The sequence below is a fragment of the Schistocerca americana genome, chromosome 8, assembly GCF_021461395.2.
Source record: "Schistocerca americana isolate TAMUIC-IGC-003095 chromosome 8, iqSchAmer2.1, whole genome shotgun sequence".
NCBI lineage: Eukaryota > Metazoa > Arthropoda > Insecta > Orthoptera > Acrididae > Schistocerca > Schistocerca americana.
In genome coordinates, this window is record NC_060126.1 from 522,227,320 (window position 1) to 522,254,776 (window position 27,457).

Here is a 27,457-nt window from a genome sequence, read left to right on the forward strand (position 1 = left end):
AAAAAAATGTGTTGCATTACTTATTGAGTGCCCCTCATAGTAAGAGCTGTAGTCACATGTGGGGCCTCATAATAAGATGACAAGATTAAAACTGCAGCTTTAGACAGTCGAGCCATCACTTTCATTTTCTGCGGGGACGTAGTAGTTAGTAGAATGTTAGTACATGTAATAACTTCTATTTACATATTAAAACTGCTAACTTAAGTTACTGAACCTGTCCTCTATCTGATGACTTTTGTTACATATGACTTTTTCGCATGTAATAAGAGGGCTTTTTTTTTCACCTTCGATAAATCCCGAAGTCTGGTGAAGCTTCACGTAGATCAGTTTCACAGTGACTTCAGTATGCCTGTCTATCGCGTCACGGCGCTCTTTCCTGATCTAAGCGCAAAGTGAGCGCATGAAGATGCCTACAAAATAGTTTCCCCCGCCAACTGTGAAGTCGTGCTGAGGGGTTTTGCCTGATGTCATGCGGCCCACATGACATAACTGTCTAGGGCTTCGTTCACTACGTTTCCGCCCGCACCCTGCAAGGGCAATGAAGGTGCTGCTGCAGTGTTTGATGACCCACCATACAGCTCTGACTTGGGTCCCCCTGATGTTCGTATCTGCTCACATGAACGGCTGGCCGTGAGGAAAGCACTTTGGCACAGACAACATAGGGAATTGGCAGAAATCGTAGGCAGCTGCCTTCTATGAAGTGGGTATTGGGAAGTTGGTACGACACTAAGTCGGATCAGCGACTTTGTAGAGAAGTAGTTACGAGGTGTGGCTAAACCATTTTTTATTTTCACTTTGGTTTCCATTTCACTGTTGTTTTCTATCGAAGGCAGAAAAACAATAGCCCTCGAATGTCATTGCCTTCCTCGGACCTGTCAACTGACTGAACTAATGACATTTCTGGTCACGCCGCACGCAGATCCGTTTATTTAAGCACACCTGACAAAAGATAATAATCCTCTTGCGGTGTTGCGCCTCGCCTGGCCACCGCTTTCACCAACAACTGGCATCCCGTGGTGATGGTCATTCAACACTAAATAATCTAAGCTAATCTGGGGCTATAGGTGAACGGGAAGGACAGTACCACAATCAAAACGGTAGTGAGATCTCAAATTCGATTCCATAATTGCGATATGCCCTTCATCCAGGATTTACAAAGCGACATAAGTCGAATATTAAGGAGAGGAATAGGGAGGAAAAGGTGTACTTGTGTTGAAAGTCAACCTTACAAGTTGTCAAGAATCAGTTAAAGTAAAAGTTATAAAAATGCAATCAGTGAAGTCCCCATAGATAAATAGAGAGAGCAGTAATAGAGCGCGATGGAGCGCTACGTAGCCTGCAGCCTGTAGTCAGAAACACGTCGTCATGTAGTGCTGACGGCTGCTGACTGCCGTACGTGAAGTCCTCTGTGATTGACGCGGACACCAGGTACTGCCTGGTACGGGGCAGCGACGAAACTGTGGATCAGTTATCCCGCTGAGTGCTGTTTAACAACTCTGTCCCGTAAGGAAACAGCAGACTGTCAGGGTAGGCACCATTTTCTATTGCTCCCTATACGTCCGTTCAAAAAAAAAAAAAAAAAAAAAAAAAAGCTGTGTCGTAGCAGCGAGCTATAAGAACTGTCCAGATCTGTTAGGTTGCTATCACCTGACTGGTCCTACCCGTGAACAACCTTCCAGGAATCTATCCCTGCGCTCTTGGCGTCTTTCATCAAGCTAAAGAACTTTTTTCCCTGACGGTCACCGCGTCTTGGCAACCACTAACGATTGAATGTGAAATGCATTACATTAAAATTACTCTTGCCTAAAATTACTCCTTTACGGAAGGAAGAATTTTAAGTAATTCCCGTCTCACACTTGTCTCGATGACTCGGCGAAAATCGGAAGGCTCGGTCTTCACTTATTTATAGCTTAATTCCCTAACAAATGGCACTCTAAAACTAAAAACGACAGAACACGAAGGAGTTATCCGAATGGGACAGTACAGACAAACAAACGATTACAATTTCAGAAAAAATGGACGATTTACTCAATTGGAAGCGCTCTACAAATTGAGCAAGTCAGAAGTCTGTAACGCGTTGGTCTACTTTTGGCCCATATGGAAGAAGTTACTCGGCTTGGCAGTGATTGGTAGAGCTCTCGGGACATTCTCCCGAGGGACAGCGAGCCACGCTCTGTCCAGTTAGTGCGTTAGCTCCTCAAAATCTCAACAGGGTTGGAGGGCCCTATTGGTCTAAGGAGTGTCAACTGGGGAGGGATCCGGTGATCTTGCTGGCCATGGTAGGGTTTGGTAACCACGAAGAGAAATAGTAGACACTCACGCCATGCGCGGGAGAGGATTGTATTAGTGAAAGTTAAGCCGTGAACGGTTTCCCATGAAGGGTAACAAAACGGAGTGTAGAATATCGTCGACGTAGAGCTGTGCTGCAAGGGTGCCGCCGATGACAACCACATAGGTCATCCTATGAAATGAAATGAAATGAAATGGCAGCCCAGAGCTTGACTCCTGTTTGTCGGGCCGTATGGCGGGCGACAGTCCACTTGTTACCCCGCCGCCGTCCACTGCGTCTCGACACACATTTTCGCTGACCATCGGGGCTGAGTTCGCAGCGGGACTCACCACTAAAGATAATCCTACTCCAGTGCAGTGAATGAGAGTGTCTCGAGGCGCCCCGGACAGCTGCGAGGTAGCACGCTGTCGTCCTTCATACAGCCCGAGAACCACGAGCGGCGGTCTGGGATCCCATTCTTCACATCAGAACGCCTTTGGGTGTCGACCGCAGCAGTACTCTCGGAGCACGCCGGTATGTTGACGATATTCTACGCCCCACTCTGTTGCCCTTCCTGGCAGGCCATCCTGAGCTTACATTCTAGCAAGACAGTGTGCCTGTCCGCGCACGGCGAGTTTTCCTACTGCTTGCTTGCCTTCATGCTTGCCAAACCCTACGTTGGCCAGCGAGGTCGCCGGATCTGTCTGCAATTAAGAACCCCTGGAGGAGCTGGGGCAGGGCCCTCCAACGAGCTCGCGATTTTGACGATCTGACGCGCCAGTTGGTCGGAATTTGTCTCTATAATCCCTCAGCAGGGCACCCAGCGACTCTATCAATCAATGCCAAGCCGAATAACTGCGTGCATAAGGGCGGGAAGTGAGCCAATGCGTTTTTGACTTTCTCAATTTATGAAGATCTTTCTATTGAATAAATCATACAATCTTTTCTGAAATTGTAAACATCTGTTTGTCTGTATACGTACGTCACATTTCCGTCGAGGTAATTGCCTCGTAGTGGTTTCTTGTTCCCTTAAAGTCTAAATGTAGTGCGACTCTCCAGCATTCGCCACACTAATACCGTGTAACGTCGGCTCTAGCCTGGATAATGGTCTGGATTCCGCGAGGAAGATTGCCCTAAAGTTTCTTCTGTTACGTCACATCTAGCTGAAGTCTGTCGTGGTTGATTACATCTTACAGTGGCACGAAACTTTCGAGCTGTTGACTGCTGCATTTCACCCTGTACTCAAAACAGTGCTAGACATTTTCTATGGAATTAACATCCGGAGAAGTAGCGGCCCAGTCGAGATGCGAGATCGTGCCTGAGTGTCCGTCAAACCAGCAACGTATGCGCGGAGCTCTGTAATCGGGGCTGCAAGGAGGGCAACCCTTAATCACCGAGAATAGAGACATAACAATCCTGGATCGCGTAATCTGTATGAGTGGGAGTATGCTATTGAACGAAACAGCATAAAACAACTCATCATTGGAAATTTGGAAATTTGTGGTACGGGCTTGGCTCTGAGCACTATGGGACTTAACTTCTGAGGTCATCAGTCCCCTAGAACTTAGAACTACTTAAACCTAACTAACCTAAGGACATCACACACATCCATGCCCGAGGTAGGATTCAAACCTGCGACCGTAGCGGTTGCGCGGTTCCAGACTGAAGCGCGTAGAACCGGTCGGCCACCAGCGGCCGTCTTGTGGTAAGGCCTATGGCACCAAACTGCTCAGGTAGTCGGTCCCTAGGCTACTTAATCTAACTTAAACTAACTTAACCTAACTTACGCTAAGGACGACACACAGACCCATGCCCGACGGAGGACTCGAACCTCCGACGGGGGGAGCCGCGCGGACCGTGACAAGGCGCCCCAGACTGCGCGGCTACCTCGCGTGGTCGCTCGTCATTGAGTCGGCCGTGCAGTCCACGCCTTGAATCGTTGGAAATGGGATCATACCCACTACATTCCCTCAGTCGGCTTCTATCCAGTTTCTGAGTGATGTGGCTCAACGAAGACGTGCAGTTTTGTGTGTAGCTCTCAGTAATGACCTTTTTACGCAGTACCACACTCCACTGCATGTAGTTCCCTTCAGAAACTGGTTGAGACAGCACCGCATTCACTGAGAACCCGTTTCTCGCTGGTTTGGAGCCTCTAGTCATTGACAAGGCGTGACACTCGTCACTATGCTCTGGCAGGACCTGCGGGACGATTACCCGTAGGTCGTGTTACATGCCTGGAAGTGGTACAGGGTCACTCCGTCGTTGCGGACAGAACATTCTCGCAACTGACATCGAAGTATTAAAAGAAAAACAGTCCTGAATATGAACAATATCTGTAGAGCAAAGGTATGATGCTACGAGGAATAGGAGGTGATACGTGAGAACGAAGTCTTTCGCGGCGGTTCTGTTGTATAAATCATTCTCGGACTTCTTGCCGCGTCAATTCAGGTTAAAACCTTAAAACTTTGAGCTTTCGACGATTAGCAACATCGTCTTCATCAGGAGCAGCTGACTGTCCAACCTGCTGGGATCCTGCAATTAAAGAGGCTGCAGAAATAAGACTGAGAGCTTCAACTGTGACCGCTGATACAGTCTTGGCAGCGCATGGAAGCGAGGAGAGGCAAAGATATTCGTCGGAATGTTTACGCTACAGCGGGAGCGGTGGCGCCACCAGCGCAGACGTCGACGCCATCTGCGACAGCATTACGTAATTACAGTGACAAGCCGTCTATGTGATATATAAAGCCACCACAGCAACGTTCATTCCTGAAGAAGACAATGGAGGTAATCGTCGAAAGCTCGAAGTTTTACCCTAAGTTGACGCGTGAAAAAGTTCGAAACTGTTTTATACAGGAAGTGATACAGACAAAAAAAAACTCATCTTGGTCATTTAAAAGAGGGAGGACCGTCTCTAATGACCTTGATGTCGACGGGCGTTAAAACCCAATCTTTTTTCCTGCATTCCTTAAACAGAAAGGATGAACGTTTGTATTCGTACCTCTTCAATATCCATGTCGGTCTTTCGTCACTAACTGCATGTGCGCAAACTGAAACCACTGACGTCAGCAATATTATGTCTTTGATTATTGCCGTCCGGTGTGGCCGAGCGGTTCTAGGCGCTACAGTCTGGAGCCGAGCGACCGCTACGGTCGCAGCTTCGAATCCTGCCTCGGGCATGGATGTTTGTGATGTCCTTAGGTTAGTTAGGTTCAAGTAGGTCTAAGTTCTAGCGGACTGATGACCTCAGAAGTTAAGTGCCATAGTGCTCGGAGCCATTTGAACCATTTTTGAACTGATTATTCACAAATGCTCAAAAAGGAACGAGTCATTTAATTTCAAAAAGTTTGAAAATTTTTGCACTTTGTTAAAATGTAGCAATGTATGAAAGATACGGAAAAAACTGTAATTATCAAAATTCGATACGAATAGAGTAGACAAAATTTCAGACAGAGCCTCTATAAACAACTGTTATGGACCTAAATACTTCGCCCTGTACTGCTGTAAATACAAACAACGTTAGCGCGCTCGGGCAGTTCCAGCGACACCAATTGTTTCTGTGGCATATGTGACTCTGAATTTCATTGCTGATTTGCTGAAGAGACCGTAGAGACGCATCCAGTCCCACATGATATTTCCATTGTTGACGAGGGGACCAAAATTACACCTGCACCTTAGATCCAAATTCTTTCGAATTGTTTAAATTTAATTTCAATATTACCATTCACGATACAAATTTTCACGGAAATACTGAGAAATTTGTCACATTGTATAGGTATTTCTTTTCGTATTATTAGGAAGAGTTGGTGGTCGCTGGGAACAGTATTAACGCTGTGGATTATCAGTCATCTCCCATGGAAACACATAGGTCGTCTTATTTTTACGTCGTGCGTTGAACACCATTACCTGCGGCAAAATCATAATGGAACTCAGTATGTCATGTCGGTCATTCACTGTAGACTACTGTAGTGACTGGCGTACCTCGTTGCGTATAGTGGACGAGACAGGCCCCTTTCTGTCTCAAAAGGCAGTGGCCCGCGTGTGCGTGTGCGTGTGCGTGTGCGTGTGTCGACGTTCTCGTGCGGAACACGCGTCTGGCTTCCGGGCTAGCACCGTCTGCATGCCACAGCAGGAACGCGAGCGCTCCTGTTTTGTGCGTGTGTCGTATTTTACTACAAGTCCTTTATTTAGCCTGGGTGTGGCGAGATAGCGAATGAGAAACGCTCTGGACGTCATAGTTTCCTTTCGAGACTAGTGAAAGCGCACGTTGGACTGGATTCGAGAGAGAAATAAAGTAGGCACCAGTTGCGGAAAAGACTAACGATGTCTATTGGTTAGGTAACTCAGGATTACCACAAAAAATGATCACGAGAAACACGGAAAACTTTGGCAGCTGCTGCCAGAATGTTGGATTTGCCTCTCTTGTGCGAGACTGGAAACGGACAACCTCACGTACGTACGGCGTACTGATTCCTACCTGATTCACGTATTTTACACTTTGTCTCTTTTATAACACTGAGCACAGTTATATAATACATTGCGAGATACGCATATGCACCGAGTATCCCTTAGGTTGAAATTGAGTGTGGTAGCATAACAAGTCTGGGTGAAACCAAGTTAATTGTTGGATGTTTCCACCGACCACCTGACTCCGCTGTGACAGTTCTAGAGTCATTCAAAGAAGGTCTGTGGTCAGTCTTACATAAATACTCACATCATGCCATACTAGTCGGTGGTGACTTTAACCTAACGGGTACAGACTGAGACGAAATCGTTGGAGGGGCTACAGACAGATAATCTTGTGAAGTGCATATGAACACATTTTCTGAAAACTGTCTCGAGTAGCTATTTCGGCAGCTCACACGCAGTGGAAGTATCTTGGACCTTTTAGCTACAAATACGCCGGACGTTATCGATGGTGTCAGTATAGATACGGGGATTAGAGATCATGATGTCGTCATAGCAACTATGGTTACAAAAGTTAATAAATCAGTCGAGAGGACTAGGAGAATGTTTCTGCTAGAAAGAGCGGATAAACACTTGTTAGCATCTCGGACAACGAACGGCAATCATTTACTTCCAGAATGATGGACGTAGCGGAATTATGGGCAAACTTCAAACAGATTGTAAATCGTGCTCTGGACAAGTGTGTGCCTAGTAAATGAATTAAGAACAAAAATACCCACCTTGGTTTAGCAACGAAATTCGAAGGAAATAAAGGCTGTTGCACTCTCGGTTCAAAAGAGGATGAGCAAATGACGACAGGCAAAGATTAGTAGAGGTTCGTGCGTCTGTGAAAAGGTTTATGCGCGAGGCATACAGCATCTACCACCGTCATTGCCTTGGCTAAAGATCTGTCGGAGAACCCGAAGATACTCTGGTCCTGTGTTAAATCGATAAGCGGGTCTAAAACTTCTATCCAGTCACTCGTGGACCAGTTTCGTTTGGCAACAGAAGACAGCAAAAGGAAGGCCGAAGGTTTAAGTTCCATGTTTAAAAAATTGTCCAGGCAGGAGAATCGTACAAACGTACCGTCGTTTGACCATCGCACAGTGTCCCGTACGGAATACATAGTAATAAACATCGCTGGCGTAGAGGAACAACTGAAAGACTTGAAAACAAATGAGTCGCCAGATCTGAAGGGAATCCCAATTCGGTTTTGACAAAGAGTTCCCTACGTCATTGGCCCCTTACTTAATCTGCATTTATCGAGAATCTCTCGACCAATACAAAGCTCCAAGCGATTGGAAAAATACGCAGGTGACCCCTGTATATAAGAAAGGTGAAAGAACGGACGCGCAAAATTATAGACCAGTATTCTTAACATTGGTTTCTTGTAGAATTCTAGAGCATATTCTGTGTTCGAAAATAATAAATTTGCTAGAGACCGAAAAGCTGATATCAACGAATCGGATCGGTTTTAGAAAGCATCGCTCTTGCTGAACCCTGCTTGTTCTTTTCTCACATGATATCTGCGAACTGTGGATGAAGGGCAACAGGACAAATTGCATATTTCTACATTTCCGAAAAGCATTCGACGCGTTACCCCACTGCAGACTGTTAACGAAGGTACGTGCATACGAAATAGGCTCCCAGATATGTGACAGGCTCTAAGACTTCGTAAGTAACAGAACATAGTGTGTTCATCGGAGACAGGGGTAACATCAGGGAAGTGTTATGGGACGGTTGCTATTTTCTCTATACATAAAAGATCTGGCAGACAGAGTGGGCAGCAATCTGCGATTGTTCGCTGATGACGGTGTGGTGTGTGGGAAGGTGTCGTCGTTGGGTGACTGTAGGAGGACATGGACAAGATTTGTAGTTGGTGTGACGAATGGCAGCTAGCTCTAAATTTAGTAAAATGTAAGTTAATGCGGATGAACAGAAAAACAAACCCGTATGTTCGTATACAGCATTAGTAGTGTCCTGCGTAACACAGTTTATTTTATTTATTTATTTATGCGTATGGCTAGGGCCCCTCCGTCGCGCAGACCGTTCGCCGGGTGCTGGTCTTTCAAGCTGACGCCACTTTGGCGACCTGCAGTCGATGACGATGATAGGATGATGATGATGACAGCACAACACCCAGTCCCTGGGCGGAGAAAATTCTCCGACCCTGCAGGGAATCGAACCCGCGCCCAGAGGACTGACAATCCGTCACCCTGACCATTTAGCTACCGGGGGCGTACGTAACACAGTTAGTTGCGAAGCGATATGAAATGGAACGAACATGAGAGGATTGTGGTAGGGAAGACGAATGATTGACTTGGATTTATCGGGAGAATTTTAAGAAAGTGTGGATCATCCGTAAAAGAGTACACCGGAGTGTTTGGGATTCGTACCAGGTCGGCCTGAAAGAAGACATCGAAGCAATTAAACGGCGAGTGATTTTCATTTCCAAGAACGCTACTGAAAAAGTTTAGAGAACCGGCATTTGAAGCGGACTGCAGAACGATCCTACTGCCGCCAACATTCATTTTGCGTAGGGACCACGAAAACAAGATACTAGAGATCAGGGTTCTTACGGATGCATATAGACAGTCGTCTTCCCTCGCTTTATCTGCGAGTGGGACAGGAAAGGCAATGAGTAGTTGTGGTACTGGGTACCCCCGCCACGCACCGTACGGTGGCTTCCGGACTATGTATGTAGATGCAGAGGACCTCCAACGACTTGTTGAGTCCATGTTGCCGCACAGCGGCGTGCAAAAGGAAATCTGACACGCTATTGGGCTCACTCGTAGGTCAGGTAGGTGGCAGACTTAGATTCAGTGGCAGGATATTGGGAAAATGCCGCCAGTTTACAGAGAAAACTGTTGACAAATCACTTCTGGCACGCATACCGAATGGGACTGTGAGGGGAATATTAAACGTATACAGAGAAGGGTGGCAAAAATGCTGATTGGTTTCTTTGAATAACGGAGAGCTAAATGGAAATGATGAAAAATCAGATTTGGCAGACTCCTGAAAATGGATATAAATTATCCCGGGAAAACCTACGTACGAAAGTTGAAGAACCATATTAAGTGAATAATCGAAAGGTATTATTTATAATCTTATGAACCGCTCCCTTAGGCACCGTGTGGACTATATTAGGCTAACTACAGCAGGCACAGATAAATTTAAGCAGTCGTACGCGATTGAACGGGAAGAAACTCAAACATGTGGTACCATGCTGTGCGTTTTGCAATGCAGTTCGCGGTGGTTCGCAGACAGTGTATGTATGTAACAGTATGTACGAGGATCTGTATGCAAAATTATATCTAACTCAGATACTGTTAACACACGAAAAATACTTGAAGCTGTAATTACCGGATTCAGCAGTAAGAGTAACACTTATGTTATTGCTTACTGTATTTCGTTTGTGGGTGTTGTGAGCCAACATGGTCTGGTTCTGATGTTTGCTCAGAGCGTTGTACTACATTCGATTCTCTGCAGTAGGTGCATTTTTGCATTCACAAAGATTTACTCCTGAGTGTTCCATGGACGGGAGAAGGAGGGGATGGGAGGGGGGCGAATGGGGGGGGGGGGGGTGACTGAAACTGTCATCATCTGGTGACAGAATATTTAGCGTCTGGATCTTGGGTTCGAGAGCGTTGCTGACCAATCCTGATTGACTGTCGTTGTGTCGTAATCCCTTCAGCTATTTGGTAAGTGGAAAAGTTAATTACTATTAGAATAAGATGACATCACTTACAAATAGCATTCTACCATGTGGTATTTTAATTTTGTTGTAAGAACATCACATGAGACAAATGGGGGAAAAAAAAGCAAGCACACTTTTTAATATTTCAAAAGTAATCTGCTTAACTGTTAATACATTTATACCACTGTGAGACAAGACGGTCAGTGCCTTCATGGAAAAATGTTTGCGGCTGCCTACGGAACCATGGTTGTGCCCAGGCGTTCACCACTTCGTCCTGTGCAAATCCACGGCCACGGATGTATTTCTTCTTCTTCTTTTTCCTTCCCTTCAGACCACCACGAATATGGAAATCACATGGTGAGAGATGTCAACTCTTTGGAGTATGTGTAAGGAGTTCCCAACGAGACTTCTGCATCGTAATCGAAACAACCTCGGCGACATACGAACGTGTAGACAACCGCAAACGTGCTAACAGTTACGGCGATCACTTTTGATATAATAAGCAGCTTTCTTACTGACTTCTTTGAAGTGTCGGGTATTCTGCCGGATATTAGAGTCGTTCTTGCACGGTATTTCGCTAGCATAACTCGTTATGTTCATCAGATGCTACCTGAGGATAAATGGGGTAGCACCTGAAGAAGATGCCGAGTTATGTTGTCGAAATATCGAGGAAGAACGACGCTGATATCAGACAGAATAGCCGAAACATGAAATATGTCAACAGATCGCGGGGAAAGCCTGAAGAATAATTAGCTGACTAACTTTTATCCATCTGTCTCGTTTTCATTTCAGTGTCCCTTATATAGGGTGTTCGGAAATTCCCGTTACAAACTTCTAGGACTTGTAAAGGCGAATTGGTGCGTAGTATTGTGGACAGGGAACCAAGGCCGGAAGCTTCATCCAACCCCGCTACAGAGCGTCCAAGTTGCAGATGCCGGCGCCTGTATATATATATATATATATATATATATATATATATATATATATATATATATATATATATGCAGCGTGATGACTATACATACTTTCTAGGATGATGGAGAACGATAAATTTATCAATTTGAAGTAGCGGTTCCTGTACTGGAAACGAACCAGTCGAAAGTTACAAGCGAAAACCGTTCTGACACTCTGACAGTACATCCGAGGTGTACCGGTACTGATGTTGCTAAGATTGTAGGGTAGGTAACTTTCAGAGGTGGTAGTACTTACCAAAACAGTATAAAATATTCAAGAACTATGGGCTCTAAAATGCATAAATTAGCACTTGTTCAATAGAGGAGAAGCGTTTCACAGTAGCGAAGATGAACAAATACTCATAGGTCCTCAGGCATAGATTTTAGAGCCTATCTGTAGCAGACTTTTTTTCTTGTCTTCGTCCATTCTGCCACCTCTGAAAGTTGCATACCCTAGAGTTTCAGCAACATCAGTACCAGCACACTGTCAGAGATACCAGAACGTTTTTCGCGTATAGCTTCCGACTCGTTCCTCTAAATTGCTTGGGCCCTTATCTGAAACTGATACGTTAGAATAAATGTATCATCGTAGAAAGTTTGTAACATCATCACGGAATCATCCTGTTCATATATACATTTACAGGCGCAGGGACCTGTAAATCTGACGCTTTGTTGGATGACCTCGCGGACATGGGTTTTATTCAAAACATTGTGTACTTACTTCTCTCTACAAGTCGTAGAGGCTCGTAACGGAAATTTCCGAACACTCGACATACGTCTGGCGTCCGAGTGAAACAAGAGAATCATTCTAAAAAGAAATGCATTTTGTTTCGAACCATAGTACGTCTGTGTCTGCCCGAAACCTATTTCAGACATAAAACTCAAGTCTTCAAAAGTAAAGAGGGTGTCGCAGCTGCGTCGAGGCATAGCAGTAAGTGCAAGTAGTTCTGGCAGCCTATAACTGAATCGAGCAGTTCAACCGCTACATAATGGTAAAGTAGATAACGTTTAGCGTGTGACGCATCGTGCTGACAGTAAGGAGGGGGGCTGGCAGGTAACCAGCAGTTACCGCGGCAGAGCTCGGCCGTTGCCCCCTCGGCCCCGGGCTTTAACTGTCGGCCGCTAACACTTAGCGCACACAGGTGGCGCGCTGGTGGGGGTGGAGGCAGCACCTGTTGTGCTCACGTCACTGGTCGGTGCGGGGGCGGAGGCGGGGGCGGCGGCCGGCCTTGGCCGGCCTTGGCCTAGTGCGTTGCGTGTGCGCGCAGCGAACCTCGGAGCCGGCACAGCTGTTGCACTGCACTGCACTGCACTGCACTGCTAAGTCGTGCGAAACGACCGAGTAGACACGCCAAGAGCTTGAAAACCATTGCCGTGGCTCCGCTGCAGCGAACGGTGTGTCTGGTCACCAGGTTACTGAATTTGCGTTATTTTGTCCAGGATAATGGAGGATGACGTCCGTGGCTGAGGAATAACTTACATTGAAAGGGAAAACAGGATCCGGCAACATTTTACCACTACCTGTTTGTAAGTTTGTGGAAACACGAGTTGCGGGTTTTCATACTATACAATATGTAGTAGTTAAAGACATGGTGATGATCGATATATGTACTCCACCAACAAAATTTCGGAAGATGTTCAGGTTCAAATGGCTCTGAGCACTATGGGACTTAACATCTGAGGTCATCAGTCCCCTAGAACTTAGAACTACTTAAACCTAACTAACCTAAGGACATCACACACATCCATGCCCGAGGCAGGATTCGAACCTGCGACCTTAGCGGTCGCGCTGTTCCAGACTGAAGCGCCTAGAACCGCTCGGCCACAACGGCCGGCAGATGTTGAGGGATATTTTCAATATGTAGTAGTCAAAAATACGGCAATGTTGGTTATACAGGGTGTTACAAAAAGGTACGGCCAAACTTTCAGGAAACATTCCTCACACACAAAGAAAGAAAATATGTTATGTGGACATGTGTCCGGACACATGTCCACATAACATCTTACCTTTATTTGTGTGGGAGGAATGTTTCCTGAAAGTTTGGCCGTACCTTTCTGTAACACCCTGTATACTCCACCGCCAAAATTACTGAGGTTGTTCAGCGGTGTTTTCTGAGTATTTTGGTATAAGCGGTCTGTGACCTCCGGTGGCTGCTTACGAGTAATAACGTGATTACGATTTGCTCGTTTCGTTTCTGGAGTTGCCGTCGTTGGCGTGTGTCCGCGGTGGTTCAGTGGATAAGTACCAGACTCTGGATCCAAGGTTCTCATTCTCAGTGCCCGGTCACTACTAGGATTTATATCAATCACTTATTTGTCCTCTGGCAATGTTTGTTGATCTGAAGTATTCCGAACTGCATCGTGATTTGGAGGCCACGTTAAGCTGTAGCTCCGCCTACAACCTGCTGGATAAATCGGTTCAAAGTTTGGATGGTGCCAACGGCATACCGCCTACAAGAGGACCACGCCTAGTAAAGCTCTGTTGTGTTCAAACCAGTCTTCGGACCGATCGCAGTATACTTACTGTGAAACCACCTTCACAGCGGTGAAAGAAACCCGTAATTTGCAGTCACCAAAACGTACGACAGAAAACGCAGAGTAATTGAACATCCGTCTCACGAAGCATTGAGCTGAACATAGTGTCATTGTGCTGTCCTTCCAATGCATTCAGTAAACCCGTACACGAGAGGCATATCAGCCAGTTCTTATTCAGTAAACCTACCCATACTACTGTGTATCACTGTTAACATATAACTGACACTGCCGAGACGGAAGCGAGCAGCACGGAATGCTCCCTCGAGGGCGAAGGCTTAATAGGGCCTTACTGTTGCCAACGACAAGTATCATCAGTCAATCGAAAAATTTTGTCCCAAGAAAGACTCATTTGGACTGTCATCCGAATATTTTCAGTACAGTACAAAGGTTAATGAAGCAAGAAATCAAACTAAATGCAATAACATTAAGTACTAGCTTCTTTTAAGGTCGACCTGAATTGGTTATCGAAAACGTGGAGGAGTGACTATTAGGACAGTACTAACAGAATTACAACTAAATTGGCGCGGGTAGAAGAAGTTAATTTAGCATATCCGCTGATTAATATGTTTACAAGGTTCATTTAGTAAACGCGAAACTATCACCGAGATGATCATCTTATTCCAGTGGCAGACACAAGAGAGACGGTCTACATCAGAGTGCGGTTTTTATGTTAAAATTCCGAGAGCGTAGTTTCCAAGGAAACGGGAGCAATATATTGCTTCTTCGTCTCCATGATTACTCTACAGTTCACATTTAAGTGCATGGCGCATTTGTCGCGTGAAAACGATCAAGGTAAAATTAGAAAAATTCCAGCTCGGAGGCTTGCCAACATTCCTTCCTCGCGCTCGCCTTTCGCGACTGGAACAGGAGATATGCGGTGGAGGGGGACAGGGGGGGGGGGGGGGGGGGGACGTTGACAGTGATGCACAGAATACCCGGCACCGAGGTGGCTTGCGTATTGTAAATGTACATGTAGGTATACGGATGCAGACAACATGAACACGATTGCAGTTACTCTTACGATAAGTGTTTGATGCACTCCGGCTGACACTTCGGCCGTTTTTCCTCTCAAAATGACAGCAAAAAACGTAGCGTGTGATTTTTCTTCTCACGGCATTTGAATTAACTGTAAACATAATTTGAACTTTAAATCCACATCACAGTATGCCAACGGGTACTTGCATCCGTTTACGCGCTAAACTACGAATTTCAACAACGTAGCACTTCACCGATATCTGTTTTCAGTTTTCATTTACCAATTTATTGAAAAGAAAATAGCGACCACTTGTTCTTCTTATGGTTAATGGTTCACTGAACTAAAAATGAATTTTTTTAAAAAAAGTAATTTCATTTGATGGAAGGAAAAAAAATTCTATGTCATCCCAACACTGAACACAAGCTAATGTCTGCTTCTGCCACTGCAGAACTTATAAAACCACGCTTTGAACATCTATCGGTCCTCAGTATTTGCACCCTGGCGAATGCATCTTTGCCCCATCTTGGGAATGCGTTCACTGGTGGGGAAAATTTTCTCTTGAAGAGGTCATGTCTCAAGGATGTTCATGTTCTTTCGTGACTCGAGATAATGTATTATTTCCGATACAACATATATTTTTAAAACTTGAGACCAAATATATTTACCACGTGCAAAGTAATAAGAAAGACTGATCCATATTCAGGTAATGAGCGTTTGGGTCAATGGAGAAACCCCGCTTTGCTTTCGCTACCTAGCGACCTAGTGGAGATGATTTGTTCTTAGCTTCCTCTGACCTGCTATTTTGTCAAGAGAAATAACTCTATTGTGTAAATGACTGTCCGTGATGGTTCTTGCACATTGCAATATACAGGATGGGTCAAATAACAATGGCCGGAGAACAGCGTTCCAGAGTACAAAGAAACACAGCAGAGGAAAGGAAATACAGGTGCTAACGTGACTGCAGCAGATGTTTAAAGTGACCACCATTCATCTCTGGACACTTTTGAGCCCCGGTCAGCAAGATGCTGAAGGCGAAAGAAGCTGAACTGCTGGAATTGCCGCAGTGTCATCCGAAATGTTCTGCTGCAGTTCTTGAGGACTATTACGGTTGTTGCATACACCTGAGACTTGAGACTGACACAGAGTAATCGCAGATTGATAGATCAAGTGACGTTGGTGATCAGCTAGGGCCGTGGGCAAAATGACTTCTGCTGACAACTATGTCAGGCGTGAAGATAGTGTAAATGTGCTCCAGGGTTCGGTCGGCTGTATGGGCAGTCGCTCCATCCTGTTGGAACTAATTGTAGGTCTTTCCCTCCTCAGTTAATACTGCCACAAATCGTATACACTCGGCCGCACTTTTATTTGCCCAACCCTGTGGTTTACTGTGTTCCTAGGAATAATGATGTGAATGGTAAGATGAGTCAGCACGTGGACCTCTGCTCTTGAGTAGCACTAAGAATCTCGTTTGAGTTTGACGGCGCCATCCGGTACCATACGGGTCGCCGTCAACAATGTTAACATGCACACTGTGCATGCGGCTTTGCAGAGAAGTTCCTAATTTAATTCGGTATATATACACACGGTATGATAATCAGGAATCTTCAATACGCTGGCTGCCTGCATAACGTGAGGCAGCTGGCAAAAATTTCTTCTGCCGACATCTCGTTTGAGGACAGCTGATCACTTCATTGTGCTTGTGAGGAAGTGTTGTTTTCGAACTGAAGCCTGTTTCAAGTAAAGTCCGATGTGCGCGTTGTGACGGTAAAGGAAAAGGAAAACAGTTTTAATGAACTGGGAAGAAAAGAGCAAGCATACTCCGTAAGGTCTTCGGTTGCGTTGGGTCCGATCTTTCCGAGTGCACGCCTGCTCCAGATTTCGCCAGACGGTGTCTGATGTCAGGCCTGCCGAAAACCTGGCCACATGTTCACCTGCTTCCATCAGCTCTCGCTTTCAGCTTCCCGAGAAAGCGATATGCTTCCGCAATCAGCTCTCGCGCATGTTGACGTTTTACGTAACGGTTTGATGGCGGATTGTTTGAGAATCACCCTGATTCTTTGGGTATGTCTCCCTGCCACATTTAATCTTGGGGCATACTTTACATCCTCGTCTATTCCTGTTTCGTACGTCAGCTTACAGTGCATGGCGGAGGCTATTACTGGTTAATTGCTAACAAACTGACGAAATCTCGTAGCACTTAGGATCTATAGATGCCTTTTCCGTATACGATGTTCATGAGGACCTTACTGAACCGAGATTACGTGTCAGAATAAGATGTCACTTTGTAAAAGCTACGTTTAATTGTATATACCGAGTATATGATAGTTGATAGAACCAGACACCTCTCCAATAAAACTATACAAGTTCTTAATTTAGGTCATGATTTCAACCCTTGTAATAGAATAGAGTCGATATATTTCCATTTTTTGTTGAACAACTCGCAAGCTGATTGCCTGCTGACACCAATAAATCTCACAGAGTGAGGGGCACAGTAATTGACTGACCGAAGACGGATGTTGGAGAAGCCTCTTCAGATCCTCCCATGGTCTTGTTGAATTAGATTTATAGAGGTTTCCTAAACGATGGTTCCAAAACCAGACCACGACTGTTCTTAAAACAATGTGTGTGAAATCTTACGGGACTTAACTGCTAAGGTCATCAGTCCCTAAGCTTACACACTACTTAACCTAAATTATCCTAAGGACAAACACACACACACACACCCATGCCCGAGGGAGGACTCGAACCTCCGCCGGGGCCAGCCGCACAGTCCATGACTGCAGCGCCCTAGACCGCTCGGCTAATCCCGCGCGGCGACTGTTCGTATCCACGACTTTTATCGTGTGACCTGGTGTCCTCTTTACTAACTCTGTGCGAAGGTTTTTTAAAACTGTGCATTTCTTTTCTTAAGGTTCGCGCAGAATGAACACGATACCGCACCGAAAGGTTTAGCTGTAGTCGGTAATAACTCATTGCAAGCTACGTAGAAAATAAATAAGGGTGTAGTCCAGGTGACAACTCCAAATGCAGAAAAGTGAATTCCGAAAAAGCAGTAGTCTGTCTGGCATATTTAGTGGCTTTTGTCTATAGAAAACAACATATAAATATTTCAGCAAACATTCCCTTTCGATATTATTTGGCATAACATTTAATAACTAAACAATTGAAGCATCCATACTTTCGCAGATTTGATACTGTAGGGAAAAAACTAAACTCGGCCTGAACAGGCCATGAAGACCCAACGATACCGTCCGGCTGCGGTGTCATTCTCAGCTCACAGGCGTCACTGGATGCGAGTAAGGAGGGGCGTGTGGCCAGCACACCGCTCTCCTTGCCGGTTGTTTTTTTCTTCTTCTTTTTGAGTCTTCAGTCTTCTGACTGGTTTGGAGCGGCCCGCCACGAATTCCTCTCCTGTGCCAACCTCTTCATCTTAGAATAACAGTTGCAACCTACGTCCTGCATTATTTGCTGGATGTGTTCCAATCTCTGTCTTCCCTACAGTTTTTGCGCTCTGCAGCTCCCTCTAGTTCCATGGAAGTCATTACCTCATGTCTTAACAGATGTCCTATCATCCTATCCCTTCTCATTATCAGTGTTTTCCACATATTCGATTCCTCTCCGCTTCTGCGCAGAGCCTCCTCATTCCTTACCTTATCAGTCCACCTAATTTTCAACATTCGTCCGTAGAACCACATCTCAAATGCTTCGACGCTCTTCTGTTCCGGTTCACCCACAGACCATGTTTCACTGCAATGCAATGATGCGCTCCAAACGAACATTCTAAAAATGGTTGGTACTAGTAGACTTGTCTTGTCGAGGAATGCCCTTTTTGCCAGTGCTAGTATGTTTTTGATGTCCTCCTCGCTCCATCCGTTATTGCTTATTTTTCTGCCTAGGCAGCAGAATTCTTTAACTTCCTGTATTTCGTGACCAACAATCCTGATGTTAAGTTTCTCGCTGTTCTCATTTCTGCTGCTACTCATTACTTTCGTCTTTCTTCGATTTACTCTCAATCCATATTCTGCGCTCAATAGACTGTCCATTCCATTCAGCTGATTACGTAATTCGTCTTTACTTTTACCCAGGATAGCAATGCCATCTTCTAGGCGCTACAGTCCGGAACCGCGCGACTGCTACGGTCGCAGGTTCGAATCCTGCCTCGGGCATGGATGTATGTGATGTCCTTAGGTTAGTTAGGTTTAAGTAGTTCTAAGTTCTAGGGGACTGATGACCTCAGATGTTAAGTCCCATAGTGCTCAGAGCCATTTGGAAGCAATGCCATCAGCGAATCGTATCATTGATATCCTTTACTTTGAATTTTAATTCCCCTCCTGAATCTTTCTTTTGTTTCTATCATTGCTTCTTCGATGTACAGATTGAGCATTAGGGGGCGGAAGACAACATCCCTGTCTTATACCCTTTTTTATCCGAGAATTTCGTTCTTGTTCGTCCACTCTGATTATTCGCTCTTGGTTCTTGTACATATTGTATGTTATCCGTCTCTCCCTATAGCCTATCCCTATTTTTCTCAGAATTTCGAACATTTTGCACCATTTTACATCGTCCAGCGCCTTGTCTAGGTCGACAGTACCCATGAATGTGTCTTGATTTTTCTTTCGTCTTACTTCCAATATCAACCGCAACGTCAGAATTGCCTCTCTGGTGCTTTTACCTATCCAAAAGCCAAACTGATCGTCGTCTAACACATCTTCTAGTTTCTTTTCCATTCTTCTGTATATCATTCTTCTCCGCATCTTGGATGCATGAGCTGTTAAGCTGACTGTGCGATAACTGTCGCACTTGTCACCTCCTGCAGTCTTCGGAATTGCGTGGATGATATTTTTCCAAGAGTCAGACGGTATATTGTCAGACCTCTTACATTATACACACCAACGTGAATGTTCGTTTTGTTCACACTTCCCTCAATGATTTTAGAAATTCTGATGAAATGTTAGCGATCCCTTCTGCCTTATTTGATTTTAAGTCTTCCAAAGCTCTCTTAAATTCTGATTCTAATACTGTCAGTTTACGAGGGCGATACTATATGGAAGGAACACCAAATATTTAATGGCCAGTCAAGATCACTGCAACTCATGTTGCTGCCTTTACGTGGTTACAGATTGCATTTCGTTTAAGGAAGTCGCCACCGCGGTGTCCCTGGCACCTACAGCGCCTGTCTGCATTTCAGAAAGTTTTTGTGATTGTGTCGTCGTGATGAGATCTCAAAAGAGTACATGGCAGCAAACAGTACACGGTTCGTCTCACGCAGAATAAGATACAACACCCTTCGAATGGCTGTTCGTTCTGTTCTTTTCCTCCTGCGACGCTGATGAGAATTTCAGCATTGCGAACGACGAATGGAATACGCCTGCAGTGCGTATCACTTTACTCTTTTTCAGCTTGAAATTGAGATGCAAAATGACCCGAGCGCTCAATGCACGTGTTCAGTGAAAGTGCAACAGCTACGCATTTCAGTTAAAATGGCTCTGAGCACTATGGGACTCAACTGCTGTGGTCATTAGTCCCCTAGAACTTAGAACTAGTTAAACCTAACTAACCTAAGGACATCACAAACATCCATGCCCGAGGCAGGATTCGAACCTGCGACCGTAGCGGTCTTGCGGTTCCAGACTGCAGCGCCTTTAACCGCACGGCCACTTCGGCCGGCTGTTTCAGTTAAAAGAGATGTAGGTGGTGCAGTACCAAAACACTGGTTTGGAATTCCTCGAGGAGCTGGGCTTAAATCACTGTCCGACCATTCCGATTTAGTTTACATATGTTTCTCTTAGTTACAGTTACCGTCCGCATTCTGTGATCTGTTGTGTTGCAAATGATATGCAATGCCCCTTCATCTGACCCTTGAATTGACTTACCAGCTAGACACCGTGGGACCAACAGTTTGATGTGGACACCGTACTGCTCCGCAACTTGCCATTTTTTCACATTTAAAAATCATCGTCATAAGGGAAAAAAGCAATAGTGAATAGGACTGCCCGTGGACTGAACCCCGGGCCTTTCGATTTCTGATCTGGCATATATTAACCAATTATTTAGGAGATCTTTATGTAAAACGTACAGAAATGACGTTGTAGTGGTATTGAGGTCTTGAGTTGTCATTGCGACTTTTGTCTTTCAACAAACGGCAAAGAAACGTCGTCGCAATCTTCCGTTTTTACAAATGTTTTTGTACTCCACTGATTAATAAATCATTTCAAGCAACTGAAGTTGTGAAGCAAGTCTGTGTTGTATGAGAACCAGGTAAAAAAATTCAGAGAATTTAATTACAATACTTCTCAGCGTTGTCATCCCATGGCGCGCTGTGTACGGACAGTACATTTTACAGCCAACAAATAGCCATTCGCGTGTGTCCGGCAGCACTTCCTGCACATACTGTCAGCAACTTCCCCTTCGTTGCTCATTTGACCCGTTGGTGAAAGCTGCTCTCTGATTACTTGATGTTGGGTCTGGCTGAGTCATATTCGCAGTTTCTCTCCCTCTGCAGCGTCACTAAGGAGCAGTTACGCGGCTTGTAGAGAATGTGAATGAAAGAAACGAAACATTCGGAAGAACTGAAAATAGGATGGACTGACTGAAAAGACATAAGACTACTAAAGATGTAGCTACAGTCCAACAGTTGGACACAAGGAATTTTCGAATAACTGTAGATTTTAGGGTTACAAAACGGAGAAGAAAAAGGTGAGGCAGCGAAATGAAGGAAGCTGTCGACGTAACGCAGTGCTGCGTACGCGAGAAACGAAAAGCGTTTTGTTCTTGCAACACAGATTTGATCAACGGTAAAAGGTATCGTGTTGCCCAACTTGTAATTGTCTTATTAATTAACAGATTTGCGATATGACATACATCCAAGATGAGGTTTCTGCGGCCGGATACGCCAAAAATAAGGGGGAGATCAAATATTTCCCATTCGAGGGCCGTACAGTCCAGTATCAGTATCCTAATCAGGGAAAATCACCGTGAGCACTGAGACAAGCAGCCCAGCGACGCGCCAAGTTGAAGATAACAGTTTGGTAAAGCACCGTGTCCGGCTGTGTGTAGAAATCTGTAAATGCCTCCTGCACAGCTTCGTCAAGAGGAATCGTCGACCTTACAAGGCCTTTTTTAAGGGACCGAAGGGATGCTAATCGCATGGAGAGAGACAGATCAGGACTGTAGGGCGGGTGTTCGAATGTCTCACTGTCGAGTTGATGTAATTTCTGCGTTACGACATAAGCAATATGGAGACATGCGTTTTCATGAAGCAGCAGCATTCCCAATACGGTGGGGTTCGACAGGCACGCTGCACCACACACATTCTTCATTCTCCGATGGATGACTACCAGGGCTTGTACTTCAGCAGCCAAGAGAAGAATAGCTGCGCGATGGTCCTGTTTGGACCTATTTGGTAATAACGTCGCCGTAGTTGACGTTTCCGCATTTACCGCACGCACGTCGGAAAGACACGAATGCCACAACAAGCACCTGCCACCAAGTCGGCGCTTATATCCCGCATCGGAGTTGCGCTACGTTCCGTATACGCAGCAGCAGTGCCTTCAAACAGGGTTAAGTACATTCTAAGACCAAAAAAAAAGACTCACAACAAAAGAATTATGCGAATGGGACGGCAATCTGTAGATGCGATGTACAAGTACAAACGAACAAGTGATTAAAATTTCAGAAAAAAATGGATGATTTATTCAAGAGAAAGAGGTTCACAAAATAAGTCAAAAATGTGTCGGTCCACTTCTGACGATTATCAAAGAAGCTGTTCGGATTGACACTGATTAACGGAGCTGTTTGATGTCCTCCTGAGTGGTGTCGTGCCAAATTCTCTTCAATTGGCGCGTTAGATCGTCCAAATCCAGAGCTCGTTGCAGGGCCCTGCCGGTAGAGGTCTGCGCGTATAAGAAAAGTGCAATCCGCATCCGCACCGCTTCAGCAAGGTCCTAATCCGCAGCCGCAGCAATTAATCCGCATCCGCATATATTTAAGTTTTGAATCAGTACTTAGTAGTAATAGACAGTTGTACTTATAATTATGTTATGTAATGACATAGTTATTGTTAGGGTGCCATTTCTGCGACAACTTAACTACTTTTGACTTCTTAAATCACAGGAAATGCTCTATACCTACTCTAAAGCAGACCATTCCAAACAGGAAAGCATTGACGCTCCGGAGCACACACAGTAGTGGCTCGTATCTCGCTGTTTAAAAAAATAAAATTCAATGTAATAGTATTAAATGATGAAAATACGTGTATAGAAACAATTATATTTGGCTGCTCTTGTGCCAAGGCAGTTGAAAATGACGATGGTTTTAAACTGTTACTAGCACATTGCATCATTTACCGACAGTTTTTTTTTGCACTCACTGCTTGGATGTGTCAAATTTTGAAGCCATTCATGTCAGCTGATGACTATATTATAGCTTACGCGTTCAGTCCTCGTCATTTCCAGGTGAAAATATTTACAGTATTAGGCCTACACTGCAAAACGCTGGCGCACCTGTGAAAAAGTTAAACTGCCAGCAACAATTGACGTTGTCTGGAAGAAATAACTCGTCTTCCGAAGAGTGACAACAAAATCAGTGGTTACAGAAATTAGGAGTGGTTGGATGAGGCAGCAGTTCCTTAGCACTCACTGCACCGTACTTGGCCCCCACATCAATAACAAACTGTGCCGTCTCGAGAAACCCAGATCCACACGCAACTTCGAATGGTAAAATGTCTTTGCTGACAAGATTGATAAGTTTTTCTGTCGCGGCTGTCTTCAAATTTGGCGGAACTTCAGGAACTTTCACGTCCCTCTTGCTATTTAAATAAGTAATTATGCTACTTTGTCGAGCCTCACACGAATGTTTTAGCAAATTTGAAGTTCCACTTTTGTGTCCAGTGTAGGAATATACTTTTTTACATGCAAAACAAGCCACTATATCTATTATCTTTTCGTTGCCATCAAATACGTATGCGAACTTTTTCCAAATTGGCGATTTCAATTTGTTTTCCTTCACTAATGTAAAATCACCTTTTTTCACCTTACACGAAATTGTATCCATCGATATGGTGTTCATTTGAAGAAAGAACTCTCGCTGATATTTGATACGATGCACGTTGTCACTGGGTCACTACAAAACGCTAACTGAAGGCAGCGGAGAATTGCAACGGGCACCTGTCTGGTAGACAGTGGGCAGGTTTGCCACCCAGAGAGCACTCCACAGGCCACACAAAAGACACGGTCGCGGAAGCGGATTGGGCGCAGGTCCCTTGGGTACAGCTACGTCGGTCGTAGCCAGGGGCTGAGGACAACAGGCATCCGCTCTACCTGGGCCCTGCAAGATTCCAGGAATGTCAACAGACTCGAAGTTTTCAACAAACATTGCAACATACGTACTGGGCAGATGCCTTGCTCGTTATCCGCAGATGACCCGCGGATATCCGCGCCGGTCGCGATTTTATCCGCCAAGTAACAAATACCGCGGATATCCGCATCTGCGCAGACCTCTACCTGCCGGTAATGTTGGAAACATACTCAGTTGGGGAGGGATCCGGCGGTCGTGATGGCCAAGGTGGCGTTGGCAAACACGAAGAAAAGTACTAGCGCCGTTTGCGGGCGGGCATTATCTTGCTGAAATGTAAGCCCGGGATGGCTTGACATGAAGGGCAACAAAAGAGGGCGAAGAATATGGCCGACGCACCGCTGTACTGTAAGGGTGCGGCGGATGACGACCGAAGCGGTCCTGCTGCTACGGAATGAAGTGGCGCCCCAGACCAGCAGTCGTTGTCGTCGGGCCGTAATGGCGGACGACAGTTTTTTTGCTGTCCTACCGCGTCTCCAGGCTTGTCTTCGCTGATCACCTAGCCTCAATTCGAAGCGGGACTCGTTTTTACTGAAGACAGTTCTTCTCCACTCTATGAGATCCCAGGCCGAGTGCGACCGACACTGTTGTATTTGGCGATGGTGCAGCGTTCGCGGACAATGTGGAAAATATATATGTAACTGTTACAGCCGCCGAATTTTGACCTCGATTTTGTGTTTTTCCCCGAATGGGGCCATATATAGTCTTTTGTGCATTGGTAAGAACCTTTGAAGAGGATTTGAACGACAAATTGTGTGATTGTTGATGAAAGAGTAACAAGATAACAATGCTATGAAGCGAGTTTCGACATAAAATACCCCACTTCCAATTTGATCTGTGCGGGCCCATGTTAAACGGAATTTGTGAATTTGGAAGTTGTCAGTGTTTCCTTGTATCTCTGTTTGTTTTAATTTTCGCACAGATGAAAGTACAGAGGTTTAAAGCCTGCTCAACAAGGAGGCCATTTTACGTTACCCGAACGATCGATCCAACCATCTCCTAATATTCTATTGAGAAGGTCTGTAATCATTATCAGTCACGTTCGTACCACATGCACTGTTTTTTATCCACTGGGATGTCTTCCGGTAACAGCGGCAGTATGTCGGTTACGAGCTGTAGATACTTGTGATAGTTCACCGTGCCATCAGTAAAATAATGTAACATTACTCCTAGGCGAGCGACTTGGTCACGTGCAAGTGGCGTGAAGAGAGGTGAAACTGTTGTGCGGCTGAACGGCGGCGGGCTGAGGGCTCAGGGCGCGACGAGTACAGGTACAGAGGCGGGCTGCGATTCCAGAGCTGGGAGTCTGGCCGGCTGTCGCTCGTATGGCCCCCGTGCAGGAGTCATTCCTCCTCCAAGAAGTGGCGGAGTGTCAGACAAGCTGAAAGATTGCTTCTCACAGATCTTCAAGAATTTGTACTATTCCCTACTCAATTAGTAAAGCAAGTCTGAATGCATCTGCGATCTCAGAAAAATGAGGTGCACCCAGCGACACAGCATAATTTTAATATCTTTAACACTACAGAAGTTAATACTTCACGGCTAATCAACAATTTCACAACTTTTAAACATTTCGCGCGATTTCATCATAACGTTACCTCGGGCGATAGCATTGCACTATACCTATCGTCTCTGAAAGGTAAATACCTGTATCTATTTTATTTCTTGATTTACTACGTTTTTTATATCTTTCCATTATGCAGACGTTTTTCAGAACATCATATATTACAACAGCAAATAAATACAGCACGAATACCTCATATTCTGTCATACTTGTGTATTTATTTAATTATTAATTTGTATTTCGCTAGTAACTTTATTTAAATATTAATTACAATTTATAACACAAAAACATGATAATTTAGGGGTGGTTAGTGACATCTGTTGGCTGACACCACTTCATAAGAGTGCCAAAAGATGCATTTGACAAACAGCCCTAAATAATGGTTTAAACAATATTTAATGACAATATATTTACATTTTCGTGAGTGCACCTGCACAAGAATGCTGCCTTATTTTGGCACGGAGAAACCTATATTTATTGTGAATTATCTGAGTATGGCGCAATGTTTATAACGTTTCTTTATTTAAATATTGGTGTAATATATTAGTTTAGTCTGGGAAGTAGTTGAGTCAAATGATGATATCTGCAGAACGTAAAGGCGATGTACTTTTTGTGAGGGACAGCCTTCAGCCAGTGGAAAATCAGCCAATGGAAAAGCAGATGCTAGTGCAACACTACGGGAGTCAAGTGGAGATCGGACTTTATCTAATGAAGAGACCAAGGGAGGGATTGTGAACAATTTTACGCGAGTCCTGGAAGGAGGCAGACACGCCTGTGTAACAAGCGATATTCGAACATGTAGGAGTGTGATTCTGGACGTTGAACGGACGCTACCGTACTTTAAGTTCTGAACGGACTTAATGCACTCAAGAGCCAAATAAACTAATTTAGGCATGCGTATTCAAATACACGAGATATGTAAACAGGCAGAATACGGCACTGCGATCGGGAGCCCCTATATTGCAGTTTATCAAGATTTAACTGAGTTTGAACGTGGTGCCATAGTCGGCGCACGAGCGATGGGACACAGCATCTCGGAGGTAGCGATGACGTGGGGATTTTCCCGTACGATCATTTCACGAGTCTACAGTGAATATCAAAATCCGATACAACATCAGATGTCCGACATCGCTGTGACCGGAAAAAGAACCTGCAAGAATGGGACCAAAGACGACTCAAGAGAATCGTTCAACGTGACAGAAGTGCAACCCTTCCCCAAATTGCTCCAGATTTCAGTGCTGGGCCATCAACAAGTGTCAGCGTGCGAACCATTCAACGAAACATAATCGATAGGGCTTTCGGAGCCGAGGACCTACTCATGCACCATTGATTACTGCACGACACAAAGCTTTTACGCCTCGACTGGGCCTGTCAACATCGACATTGGACTGTTGATGAAAGGAAACATGTTGCCTGGTCGGACGAGTCTCGTTTCAAATTGTATCGAGCGGATGCACGTGTACAGGTATGGAGACAACCTCATGAATCCATGGACCCTGCATGTTAGCAGGGGACTGTTCAAGCTCGCGGAGGCTCTGTAGTGGTGTGGGGCGTGTGCAGTTGGGACCCCTGATACGTCTAGATACGACTCTGACAGGTGACACGTACTTAAGCGTCCTGTCTGATCACCTTCATCCATTGATGTCCGTTGTGCATTCCGACGGACTTG

At 45.1% G+C, this 27,457-nt stretch overlaps 1 protein-coding gene across 1 annotated transcript in view; it reads right to left on the reverse strand.

Annotated features, from left to right (window-relative positions):
- The window catches only part of LOC124545958 (glucose dehydrogenase [FAD, quinone]-like), a 166,753-nt gene that overhangs the window by 87,687 nt on the left and 51,609 nt on the right, over positions 1-27,457 (reverse strand). The gene's annotated exons all lie outside the window — the stretch shown is intronic.